The following is a 14372-nucleotide window of genomic DNA, read 5'->3' on the forward strand; positions in this document are numbered from 1 at the left end:
GACCTCGTTGCTCTGTCTGGAGAGAACTAGACTTGTCACTTTGAATTCAGTCTTGCAACTTTCAGTGGCACAGCATTCAGTGTGATCTTTATTTTTAGCTCAGGAGCTCAATGCATATATCAGCACTGTACTGCGCAAGCACTGACACCCTCTCATGCTCTCATTCACAAGAATCTCTTCATTGTGTGTGTGTGAGAGAGGGAGAGGGGGAGAGTGTGTGTGCGCACACAGGGAGGCAGGTCTTGGCTAAAGTTTATTAACTTCCTCTTAGCCAATGGGACGCCTTGTGCGTTTTTCCTGCTGACCAATGGGACAGATTGAGAGGTTGGAGGTGGGTGTTGCTTAGCAACTGCAGGTAGAATCTCAGATCATGTCGGACCCATTGTCTTATCTTGCCTCCATGAGAGACATTACATGCAATGTGTTGTGATTTGTTAGTAAAAAACACCTCTGTGCAAATGCGTCACAAAGTTGTTAACTCTATTTTTGCATTGTTAAACAACGATCATGGTGACTTTAATGGCATTTCGCCCTCAAGGCAGAGCACTTTCAATTTACTGTCTTTATACTACAACATGTAACTGTCAGAGGAATTTTGATGTTATTGTTTTATTTTTTGTTCCTGATCACAGGGAAAATAGCTTTTGCTGGACCTCATGCAGAGTCAGAGATGAGTGATAATAAACAGAGACAACAGGGAAGGCTGCTAAAAAAAAAAAAAAAGACTTCACATGTAGATAAACCATCAACATTTGCAACATTTAACCTGCCACACCCCCAGATACCATCACACTAACACACAGACACACAAAGGACTGATGCAATCAATTCTGATTTTTTTTTTTTATCATTATTCCCATTCAAAAACCTTGAGTGTTGACCTAAATGAAACTGAGAGCATTTTTTTTAAGCCTTTATATTTGTTCATGGCCAGGAAGAGCGACACAGACTACCACATACAAATATAAGCATATGATCCCTCCTACAATGTTCCTAACTCCCACAAGGCAGCACGTCACAGCTGTGAACTTTTCATCCCCTGTCTAATTAGATGACCTGAAATCTTAAAGCAATATGTCACAGTGAAATAACTTGTGGAGATCTGACCACCAGCACTGTATGTCCTTTTACCACTAATGGTGTTGCTTGTTGGCTTTTGTTGTACCTCTGTTAACCTAAAAATTATATGTAAAAGTCACTTGAAAAAGGCTGGCATGCTTGATGCGCTTACTGCGTCTCATGTGAACAGGCTGAAAAATGGAGATTAATATTTCAGATTCAAATAGTGCTTTAAATATTTGTCGAGCAGCCATGGTTTTTTGTTTTTTGTTTTTTTTTGTTTGTTTTTTTTTTTTGCTCCTCTACACATTTTTTGGGGGGCACTTATGCATTTATGGATGGCTCAGTTCAATTAAAAATAGATAGATAATAATAATAGAGGGGATTTAAATGGAAAATATGTTTTCAGTGTTCAGTAGTAGAAAATAAATTTTACTTTTCAGTCAGAAATACAGCATTGTAAGCGAGGCGCAAGAGTGTTGCTTCTGCTCACTGTCCCGTCCCGTGATGCTTAATGCAAATATTTAAATGGGGGTTATGGAAATTCCTGGGACGCACACTGGACTTGGCATGTAAAGCAGGGCCATGAAGATTGTTGTTTACACCACATACATTTGTGTCCAGTAATCCTGCTGTGGGAGGCAAAGAAATAGACACGTAACTATACAATAAAATCACTGCAGTGGAGCACTAACGTGGGGAGATACTTCAGCTCTGAAGGAAGTCGGACGTAGTGATTCTGGATAAGGTAAGCCTCGATAGCTTACACTTTTACAGAGTTTTAAACTGGTGTTGAAATGATTAGTCAATTAATCGGTCAGTCACTTACCAGAAAATTAATCACCAACAGTTTTGATAATCCGCTTGTCTTAGTTGTTTACCCTGCAGAAAAGCTTCTGTAATGTCAAAATTTGCTGTTTTTCTCTAATTCTACTTCTTTTCTGGACACTGTTTGGCTGACTTTGGTAAAATGAGGTCGATCTGAGGTAATAACATACACCAGTCCCCAAGGACATCATATGTATACTAGTTATCATACACAGAAATGAAGAGAAATCAGGGGAAAGCAGATGGAACATTGTGTTTTTTCACTCTGAGTCAAATAATATATAATTATTCATGATTCCTATTGCAGAAATATATCAGATAACGCAAATGTTTGCTTACACGTTTGTTTGTCATCCTCTTTTGTCTGCCCAGCAGTTTTTTGTTTTTTGGGTTTTTTTTTTTTTTTTAGATTTTTCTTTTTTTCACATTATAATCCCCCTCTACGTTTTACTCAGCAAACAAATTTTAAAAGGAAACAGTGTGGCAGCAAATACCTGGCTCCCTTTATCAATACACAGCTGACTGTTGACAGGACCTTGTGCAGTGGTTATAGTGGGGGATGGGTGAGATTTACAGTTTCCTTTACCAGGTAATGTCTCCTGTTGTGAAACAATGTGACAGAAAATCAGTACAGCTGTGATGGCTCAGCAGTGTTCTTTGCCCCTCTACATTCTCCTCCAGGAGCTTTTCCAAAGCCCACCTCAAATGTACTGTATGTAGCCTGTGGATGACTCATCCTCAGGAGAATGAGCTGTACGGTGCAGGTAGCCTTGCAAACAAACATTTCACGATTTGCAGAGACTACTGAAGCACTTTGCTGACTTAAAGTCTGAACCCACAGACTGCAAACACAAACTGTGACAAACCAGTTCTGTTTTATTCCGTCTGTAAGGCACACAGTCTAAAATATCCTCTTGTGTTAATGTGTCCCTTCTGTGTTACCCATGTAATGACTATATCACTAAAACACACAACAGTGAGACATCAGCTTAGGCTCCAGAATTTTTAGTCATTTTGTTTATTGAAACAGCAAATTTGTCATCATTGCAGCAATTGCCATGGAGACAGGGTTAAGTCCCAAACCTACTGGTATTATACATTGCATGAGTGTGTGCTCATTGCCCTTTTCCGCAACTTCCAGGAAACGCTGCACACTGGAGTGAATGGATGACTCCACCTCTTTAGGATGGTTAGGGAATATACAGACATTCAAATTGTCTTTGTTTCCCGGCAGCCTTTCACACCTGTGCCCTGTAAATCCTCCCTCTTTCTTCATTTAGTTTACAGCATCCTGTTGTTCTGCCATCTTTCTTTGTGCTGTTTGCATTCGAAAGTTTGTCGCCAATTGAGGGGATTCTCCACCCGATGACGATGTAGCTTCAGTGATGCTTACATAAGGGCTATGTCTATATTTCTTTGATTTAAATTAGACTTTATTGATCCCTCTACCGAAATGTTGTCCTTTGCATTTCTCCTGTCCTAAATATTTAGGAGCAGTGGGGACGAACAGGGAGCGAATCCTGTTTTTTGAGGCTGAGGCTGCAAATGGTAGGCACCCCTAATACCCTTTGCCTGTGTTTGTGGGTTATGACCATGGAAACCGAAGGGTGATGAAATCTTCTCAGATTATTTGATCATTTGAACATTTTAAAAATGGAAAAAAAAGAAATATCCAGTAATTTATGATAAAAAGCAAATATTAGAAGAGAAAATCAATTTCAACACAACACCTGAGGCCCTTTATTCTTCCTGACATGCTTTTTATTCTACAGCTGAATGACTTTTAATTCAGGCCTGTCCAGTTTCAAAAAAACTACTCATCCATGTTACACCCACACAGGTGTTTTCACTTGTTTTGGCTTATTAGACCTCCTCTCAGGACTGTGTGGGCGTGTACAGACTGCGCTTGATTCACATCTGCATCACTCTCCGGTTTGTTTTGTTGTGCCTGTTAGGGTAATACAGCTTAACACCTTTATCGTTCTTATTAATATGTGCAAAGAGTTTGATCACCTCAGGTAACAGAGTTAAGAAGAGGGAGAAGCTGCGAGTTCCATTAGTGTTCTCTCCCCCAGCGTAGATTTCCACGTTGACTTTTACAAAACCCTCTTTGTTTCTCAGCACAGAAGGTCAAGTCTCCTTGATAATTTAAACAAAGGTGTATGCTATCGCCACCAGTTTTAATTATTTCATCTGCATTTCTGAGAAATCCTTGTTTTCTCTGTCACTTCAGTTTAACTCATGGTTCTAAATATGACAACGGCTTTGAGCTTCAGCAGCGACCGTTGGTATGGAGAACAAGCGATTCAGAGTGATAGTCAGAGCTGTGGCAAAATTAAACCAGATCGAGCACCAGTCGCAACACCTGTCAACATGTTGATGTTCCAACCCATGAGTACTCAGTGGTTGTCATTACTACATTATTACATGAGTATTCAGTACTCATGGGTCAGACCACACCCATCCTCAAACTCAGCCTTCATTTTCATCTCAACTTCAAGCTTTTAGAATTTCGTGACTGCATCATGTGGTTAGATTATGCACAAAAATAACTTTGTCAGGTTTAGGGAAAGATCATAGTATCAGTTATAATAAGTAAATAGTTATGGTTAGGGGCCTTCGTTGTCATGGTTACAGTAATAACCACATGGTGAAGACAACGCTGTATTGCAGCTCGAAACGGAAAATGAACAGCAGTCTCCTACGTTAACACCCAGTGTGTTGTTAGCCAGGTTCAAGTTGGATCATGTTTACCTTATTCTCTAGAAGTGTCCATCTGAACGACCCTGTGATGTGGAATTCAAACTTTGTAAGTGGATAGTTTTTGTAGGCTCTGATAGCTTTAAGTCAAAAAAGTTAGAGTCCCTTTAAGTTGGAGTTTAGAGTTAGAGCCTTTTGCCTTTTTTTTTTTTGCCTAAGTCTGGCAGATCACTATTTTTTCTGTTTTGTTTTGGGGTTTTTTTTTTGCATTTTCCCAATTTGTGGTCAACCAACGTTGCCTCATGTGGCATCACTTGAAACATTTCCTCCGACTTTGTGCAGTTCCCACAGGCCACAAAAGGCTTTGCACAACTTTTTTCACATTAGCACTCGCACACCCCAAAACCTATAAACAGACTTAGATGTGTAAAATTGATGCAGTCCCCATTTTAATGTTGTTTTGGTCGATAATGTCATTTTAAAGTTACCAGTAATGTTTTGTTTTGGTTTTTTTTTACTGTTTACTTTTCAACATTCCTGTGACTGTTATGTGAATCATTTTATTACATGGTGGAAGAGTTTAGAAGTTTTATGAAGATATAATAAAGTTATATGATACTTAATTCACGTCAATGTGATAACTGTTCTGAAAGCTTAACACCTTTGACAGCTTCTTTTCAGAATCTGACAACACCTTCAGGTGGGGGTGATTATCAGTTAGATACCTCTTACTGACAACAATCATAAACAATTGCAAAAGTTTAATTAATGATAATGTCAGTTTTCATGATAGTGTAATGCCAGCCTCATGCACACCCTTTTAAATAAAGTGTTACCATGGATATTATAGTAGCTATATGTGGGCTGGATTTCAGATAGAGCTTAATTAAATTTTCCTCCTGCCTACCTTAGCCTTTAATTTTAAAAACCTGCTAAAAATCTGCACCTGCTTTGTAGAAATGAAAAAAAAAAATTCCACTTAAAACCAGCCTTCACAATGCGTGTGTGTGTGTGTGTGTGAACTGTAAGGAATCAGTCAGGATGCACAAATAACCACACTTATAATATCTCCTCCCACTTTGTGTGCGCTTCTCCCTCAAATGCATGTGGGAGCGAGGCATACTTCACTGCTGACACACAGAGGGCTTCTGTGTCGGATGACAGGAAACCGGCATCCGGGCTCCGGGCATACAATGCATCTCAAAGACTAAAAATGTGGCCCTCAGACTCTCTGGCACACAATCTGTACACAGCTACACACACACACGCACGCTCTCTCACTCTTCCATACGTACTGTACACACAAACACAAACACTAGGTCTCTCTTTCTCACCCTTTCTTTATCTCTCTCCAATGATTAAAAAACAATATCCAGCTTATAACTGCAAGTTAGTCAGACACCCACACTCATTTGCAGTGAAAGGCAAATGACCCTGGTGATGAGTCATTGCATTCACTCAGAGACTTGCTTTATTCAACACACTGAAATCTCTTAAGGCAGAGTGACGCTGTGGTTTTCGCCATAGTGCCTCTGAGTGAGCTCAGGTGTGCCGTGATGTTTTTTTTCTCAAATGTAAAAAAAAAATAAAATAAAAATAGCACATAATGTCATTAAAATCCAGTGAAACCAGGCTTTGATTTCCCAGCCACACACACATAATTAAAAAGGTCTCCCTTCTCCTGTGATCATTCTGGGCTTTACCTAATATTTCCAGCCAATCGATAATTTGGCGTTCCTCTGAAAATTTGGCGTATGTTGCTATATTGAAAAGAGTCAAGAATCAAGACTGGCAGGAAGAATAGTTGTGTAAGGCAGCTAAGAACTGGAACCAGTAACAACTAAAGCAAATGTGTTGTTTGTCAGATTTATAAATCACAGACTTTTTCAGTAAACAGTTGATTGGCATCTATAATGATTTCAAAATGTTTCCTCCTGGTTTCTTAAAATGTCTGCTTACTGTGTTGCAATAGACAATGAGATGTTTCCAACAAAGAGTGAGTTTTTTTCCCTTTACAGATTTATTTTGATTTCTGTGTGGCGCCCTGAATGGTAAAAAAAGTTTTATGAAGCAGAACTTGTTTTTTTTGTAGAGTTTTCTTCCACCTTGTTAATCATCTCGAGACCCCGTTAGAGGTTTTCTGACTACTTCAAGGGGTCCCAACCCACAGGTTGGGAACCACTGCCTTAGGTCATATCAGAACAAATTCAGATTCAGATTTTTGGTAGATACTGTAACATATATACATATGTATGTATTTCACAAACGATTAACTGCAAAAGTAATTAGCAGTTAATATGTGATTCAGGTGTGTGTGTGTGTGTATGTGTGTAATTGTGAGTCATGTCAGTGTGCGGGCGGTAAAAATACTTTCTCCTAACTTTTTCCTTGGCATGGAAAAACTTTCTAAGTGATAGTGAATTATTTCACAGACATGTGAAAGATGCAGGTGACAGATGTTTGAAGAAATGGAAAACCAAAACGGACAAATGTGTCCTGAGGCTAAGGTGAAACGTGTCCACTCTGTCTGACCACAGTCTCTATGAGGTTCCTTGCTAGAAAAAAACAAAAAAACAAAACGGAATGAACCTGAGACTCATTTTTGGGCATTAGGCCTGAGGGCTGCAAGTGTTATCTGGCTGCATCAAGTTTACTTTGTTTAAGAAAAGAAAGAATAGTGGAGTGTATGGGGGGAGGGAGTGTAACGGGAGTCTTTAACAGGGAGTAAAAGGGACTGAAAGGATTTTGATCCAGTGATATTATATATCTGTTCTGGTCAGAGCAGACAAAAGCACACAGCAAACCACCAGAGAGCAAAGCATGTCATGTGAATAGTATGTCTTCTTTGCTGTGTTGTACATCCAAAGGCTTTGTGTGTCTGAATTTGGCTGGTAGAAGGCACAAAGGAGGCAGTTTGTTCGCCCCTGACAAGTGTGCTTTTATTTGCAGCGGCCCTTTGATGTATAGAGAAACTTTGGCTGGGATATCCCTCGCAGACAAATGCACGAGAAATCCCACTCCTTTGTATTATCCTTAACAATTCCCTCACCATTCACTGCAAAGCTTTTATTCCCTTTAAGACCTTTATTTTAAACTTTGTGCCTACTGTCTGTCTGTCAACTGTAATGGGGAATCTTGTTTGACTTTATTGTACAGGGTGTGGGGAGGGGAGTTTGACGGGGAGTTGGGGCCATGCAGTTCAGATATGGAAAAACATCATGTGACAAAGTTTGAGGTTGATACTCTTTAGACAGTCAAGAGTTGTAAAAATATAAAAACATATGATAACAATAGCTGACAAACAAATCTCAGCAGGTGTATTTAGTAGCTTTTAAACTGGAGCTTTTGAGCATACCGCCAAAAGCCTCTTCAACAGGTGATTCAGCCCAGTTGTAATGAAACTGTAGATATTTTAAAATTTCCATTTTAAAGGAATAGGGCGGCATTTGAAGTCATGTCAGATAAGATCAATACTATTCTCATATCTGCACAGTAAACATGAAGCCACAGCCCGCAGCTGGTTAGCTTAGCTTAGCTTAGCAGAAAGACTGGAAACAGCAGGGAACAAAAAAGGTTACACTCGCTCACCAGCACCTGTAAAGCTGACTAATTTACACATCATGTCTTGATGTTTGATTTGCACGAAAAATAACATGTAAAACTTCACTTTTTTGTCCAGATAATACTTTAGATATTAGCTTATTGTCGTTCAGCATGAATGTGTGGAAAACTTCCCGTCTGGTATAAGTAGCTTTAAAATTGAGCCTCATCGGTACTGAGGCTGTTATTGATGTCATTGTTTGAAAACTTCACTAATAATATATCAGCCACTATTATTTTCTATATGGACACATAAGAGAAAAAAGGATTTCTGTTTTTAAAGAATTATGAACAAATGGAACATTTTACATTAGAAAAAAAAACAGCTTGTCAGTGATCAGTGGTGGATAAAATGTGTAATGGTTGCACCGTTTCTAACTACCTCAAACAGAAAGAGAGAAAGAAATTATTGGCTGACTTATGCTGATACCTATCTGCAATAGGATTATATCATCCTGCCCAGTTTACCACTCTCAGTTTATGGCAAACTGGTGCTGAAACATTACCTTCTGGGGATTTTTTTTCTTTTTCTTTTAAAGTGGGTCAGAAACTTGTTTGATTTCTCAAATTCTGAAAATGTTGCAGTGGCATCAAGCTGTCTGTTGTGTTGTAATCAAAACCTCTTTCATAAATTCAAGAGTCCATCAGGCCTCCGTCTTTTAAAGCACATGCTGCGATCAGAGAGCAAAAATTGGAGACTATTTTGATTATTTTGTCTTAATGTTCCAAAATAATTACAGTGAGGTTCGTGTGTATTCATATTATCTAAAATAACAAATTGGGAGTCGATCAGTCTCACCAAAAGGTCCATTTAGTAGCTGTGCCTGGTGCTTCAGAATTTTCTGCACATTTTTCTAACACTGGGGAAACTCCATCTGCCGATGAAGCTCGTGCGATGTAATAAAAAGCTCCAGAACAGCTACTAAATTAGCCTTGTGTTGAGATTGTTTCCACAGTTGCTGTTTCCAAGGTCAAGGATGAGCTTCGTTGTTTAAGTAGGTGTTACATGAAGATTAAAATCTTCATTTGAACACCCACACACACTGCTTCATGTTTGATTAGTTTGACTATCAGCTCGTACTGTAATTTCTAACATACACTTGATTAAAATCAGGAAAGTTCACTCGCTCACACCTGGGAGCTGCCCAGTAAACCAGTCGCAGTCTTGCACTGTTGTATCTGAACAGTTTGGACTTCAGTGACTCTGTGCAACAGCACTTTGACAGTTGCTGTTGAGGCAGAGCACAGTGTTACTTTCCTACCAAGCTTTCGTCAGCCAGTCCAGGGATTTGAACTGCCAGCTTCCAAGTCACGAGCCTCCACCTCCTCTGCAGGCAGCTGCTTCTGTCTTTTATATCAGACGGCCAGTAAAAGAGCTAAAACTCTTGACCCGTCCACTCCTGGGTGCCCACAAGTGCTTAAGCTGATAAAGATTATTTTAATCACATAGGCATTTTTAGTATGGGGGTCAGAAAATAGGGCTTTTACATAAAAATATTGAAAAAACAGTTTTGTTTTAAAGCCTGATTAATGCTGATATGAATTTTGCAGGGTTGTGGACCTTGACTGACTATGTTTTAAGTTGGCTTACACTGGATTTTAAGGCAAGGTATTTACAATGGTTGGTGGTTATACTAGAAATGTACACACCGACTACATATTCTGTCAAACTTCACTATACGGAGAAAGCTTATGTTTCTTTATGCAAAGTAAAAGAAGGTGTTGGTGGGATCAGTGTATAGTTCAAAAGTCCATTACAAGATCAGCAGCCTGTGCAGTTTCAGTCCACCTCACTGGTGACGGACTGAAGTGCACAAAGCGATTATCTGAATGCACAATCTACCACCTACCTCCTGAGTGTGCGTGCAGTACTGCTGTGGAATGAATTCTGTACATCTGCAAGCTATAAAGATAACCACACATTTGGTATTTTGCTGCCTTGGCCGTCTTTTCAGTCATTTGTCTGCTTACATTACAGTGTGTCTGACTTCTTAATTACTTGAAGACAGGGTGGCATTCAAACAGGACTGAATGTTAATGGCCAAAGCCACCAAATCAATCTGAACCATCTGAACCACAGACTTAAATACATTTTTACTGTTTTTTTTTTTTCTTCTTTCCTCATAGAGTTCAGCAGAAAATCTGGGAAGGAGAGACAACCATGCAATGTGATCACCTCTGTCAACGTGTGTTACATATATGTGCTGCATTGAAGGTCAGTGCCTCATACTTCTATTGTACAATATTTGGCTCATCATAAAGGGGCTTCCATTTGCAGAGTTGCCGTGCATGCAAAATTTCAGGTCACTGCCACTGGGAACCAATAATGCCTTTGGCTAAGCAACAAGATGCAAATACATCTATTCAAATTCACACCACTCCGTACACATTCGAGCTTACACAAACACTCACACAACAATCTCATCTCGGTGCACCACGCTGCAGAATTAAAATACATTGCATTCATTTCAATTACGAATAAGTCACTGTCCTGGGGCGATATTTAATCTGAGACAAGTTTGGATCCATATTTCTGTGCTCCCTTTTCTTTTTGTTCAAGTGATGAAACTCATCTAAGATATTCTCCATAATTTAAGTCAAATTCTTGATGTTTATCTTCCTTGTTGCCCACTGTCATTTGGCAGCCTCTCATTCCATTGGCAGGCCCAGATTACCTGTCTCACCCTGGCAGTCATAAAGCTAATGGCAGACAGGCAGCATCCGGCTGTTGAGCAGACGGAGGTTAGTCAGAGTTAGGAGATCAATGCACTTATATGTCACACCCAGAGCTCTGGATTTCTCCCCTCAGGCACTAAAGACAGAGTTTACATAGTCACCTGGTGTTTAACTGGTAAAAGATGGCCGGGAGAAGACGGATGATACTGTACGCAGCAAAGCCAGATCGAAACTCTCAATATCACACCAGCACACTCAGTTCAATTTCAGCCTGCTAAGCCACTGGGGCAACCCAAATATCATCCATCCTGACACTGTCCGTCACACTATACATAGAACGGCGAAATTAGCACAAATGCAGCACTCGCCATCAGTGTGAAGTATGGTGGCAGTAGAGCGATTATTTACGGGCTGCATTACTTTCTGAAGACCTGAGCTCTGAGTCACCGACCGAGCCTGATAATTAATTCCACACTCTACAGAAATATTATGAAGCTGCACGACAGAATGACAGATGTACAGCATGAAGCACATTGTCAACAGGGTGACTGGATTAAGCTATTGTGACTCTTTCATTATGCAGGATTTTTGAAAAGAAATTGTGTTTTTATGTAAATGAATCAAGACTTTAATATTGTTGGCACTTTCTTTTTCTTTTCTTTTTTTTTTTTTTTTTACAAAATACACTTTGTTTGAGGGCAAATAGAAGAGGCATGAGGTACAGTAGAATGATCTACTGGAGTGTAATCATTTGATGTTTTCTGTCTGCTCTTTGTTCGTCCCAGAGCTCAACTTCCTGTAGATACTGTACAAGAGGTAGAGAGGGGGAGATACACTGCGATCTGACAGTAAGAGATAACCTGCCATCAGCAGGCCTTCTATTTTTAACAGCAGGTGCTAGTAACACATGACGTGGGGCCCTTGTTATCAATATTTATGGAACAAAGATTAAGACAGAGTAATGATACACACAGCCCCGACTGGATCCATCCTCGCTTAATAGTTGTCATTACAGCGAGGGGGAGGAAAGTGCTGATAGACTCAAAATTTTAGGCTGGCACTCTACATTTTAGTAATGATTCCAGAGACCAGGCAGGGCTCAAATGTGATTAGCAGATGTAAACAGGGAAGTATGATGACTGCAGTGTTAAAATGGCTTTAACAATATTTTTTTTTAATGATTAATTTTGTACAGGTGTCATTTGAGAGGGCAGAGTTGGGATACACATCAGGCTTTTACAAACAGATTGTTGGCAGATCCTCAGGAAAGGTTGGTTTAAATCACATAAGATCCCACCTTAAAGGCAGGTTCACACACAAAAAAGTAATAACAAGTGGTGAAAAGCCAACCACTGAAGAGCAACACTGCGGCTATTCCTGCTATTCCTGCTATTATTCTGACACCATACATTTTCTTTGCTGTTTACTGCACCTACTGAACATCAACATCTATACCAACTTCAACCTTTCTTAACAGACCTCAAAGATCTGTAATGGTGCACATTCATCTCCACATTTATCCCACAGTGCAGCCCGTTGGCTACACATTTTAATAACACTCCCTCTGCCAAAATACATTCCACTCAAAACACTTTTAAAGTTCCAAGAGTAAGCTCAAAAGAGGTGAAGTATCTTGGCAGACCACAGAGCAAAATGCCATGCAGTCATATGCAGCCCAGGGGATGAAGTGATTGATCTGTGACCTCGGACTCAGCCATAAGATATTGTGGTGAAGAGTGCGGGGGAGGGCATGGATAGTGGAAAAAGGGACGAGCATGAGTCAGTAACAGAGTCTGCGAAAAGCTGTGGGAGCAGAGGAAGTGTTAACAACATCACAAGTAGGAGCAAGTCAAGTTACCACGTCAGGAAGCAAAAAGGACTGAGAGTAGGATGATGGTAGGAGCCCCGAGAGGCGATGGGACACATACATCCTAATCATTTAATCGTGTGAAGCGAATGAAGGGGATTGTTCACCCGCAGCGTGTTGTCCACGTCGAGCTGATATGTGTTACCTCTCTCTTTACGTCACTCCTTTTTATTAGTAGCCTGTAATGAGTAGCCACTGTGTGAAAAGCCTACATTTAGAAAGAAGTGAGTTCAAGGATAATAAGCTATGTGTGACTCTCAAGTCCAGTACTTGTTGCCTGTATGGTACATGAAAAAAAGTGCATCTTTCTTGGCAAATAATAATTCTAATAAAAAAAAAATCTAATTTTATCTGATTATGCCATCTTGTGTCTTTAAGACAGAAATGTATTGACTCAAACTGCAAAGAAAATAAGTTTTTTTGGCCACTGCCTCTAAAAGCAAGATGACAGAGTACATGCGTAGTCAGACCAAATTAGAACCAACTATATTTGCCAAGAAAAGACTTTTGAATGTGTTAGAAGTTTGGTGGAAACAATATTGACGAGTGACACCGACAACACAGCAACTTGCATCTTTTTTTTCTTCACTCTGTACTGTCATAAAGCTGCAGAGTAAAACTTCAAAAAAATCAGTGCATGAAGCCTATGTGGTGACAAAGGGATAGTGTTGCCCCCCTTTTACACCCATGATTCACACACAGAGGCAGAAGGCGAACTGTGCGCCGGAGCTGCAGGTCTCGAGTTCCCCAAAACACTTTGATGAGCAGCTTTTTTTTTCTTTTAGCTGCTGTTGTGGTTGTGTTGTGTTGTTGTGAGATAAGTCCAAGGATTTGTCAGATTGGAGCTATTGTCTCTTTGCAGACGCACGCCTACAGGTTCCAATAACGCGCCACCCATGCAGCGTGACTTCTATAAACTATGACCAAAAAAAAAAAAAAAAAAGTCATTTATACCACAAGAATGACACTTTTCTTACAAACACTCTGCAAAGTTTGGGATGCTGGCAAAGAGTCAGGCAAATATCACCTATTACTCATGTTACTTAGTACATTTGGGGCTTCACTTGCAAGCACAGCGCTTCGTCACTGCATAACAATCAGATGGCTGAGTGTTGGCAGTGCAACTGATGGAATTTTACTGAAAACAGATTTCGCCTTTGAACTTCCAGATATTCCCGATCGAAAAGTATCACTCCTTGCTTTAAACGCTCTGATCGCCTCTCTCGGTGTAATTGCGGCTCTGGAGGACGTGGATTAACTTTTTGATTTCTCTCATATCTGTCCGCAAAAAAAAAAATACGCAAAAAACGCAGCACTTCAACAGAATTTTGACAATGTAAGTATATATGAGAGTGTTTGGTCCCGAAAAGAAAAAGCGCAGGATGGGGGTTTTTGGGTGACGAGGGGAGGGGGGGGGTCATTTTGAGCAGCAACAAGTTTCTCAAGAACTTGACAGACAGACATAGGGGCGCTATTAATGTGATATTTGTTTTGTAAATCCGACTTGGCTGTGCATCGCCCGTGTCAGAAACATCTAAATGACCAGTTGTGCGTATGCGTAATGGGCCTATGGCCCTTCGCCAAAGAGGGAGTTCACAGTCTAAAACACAAACACGTGAATATGGATATGTCTCAGAAGTTT

Source organism: Toxotes jaculatrix, chromosome 1, assembly GCF_017976425.1.
Source record: "Toxotes jaculatrix isolate fToxJac2 chromosome 1, fToxJac2.pri, whole genome shotgun sequence".
Taxonomy (NCBI): Eukaryota; Metazoa; Chordata; class Actinopteri; family Toxotidae; genus Toxotes; species Toxotes jaculatrix.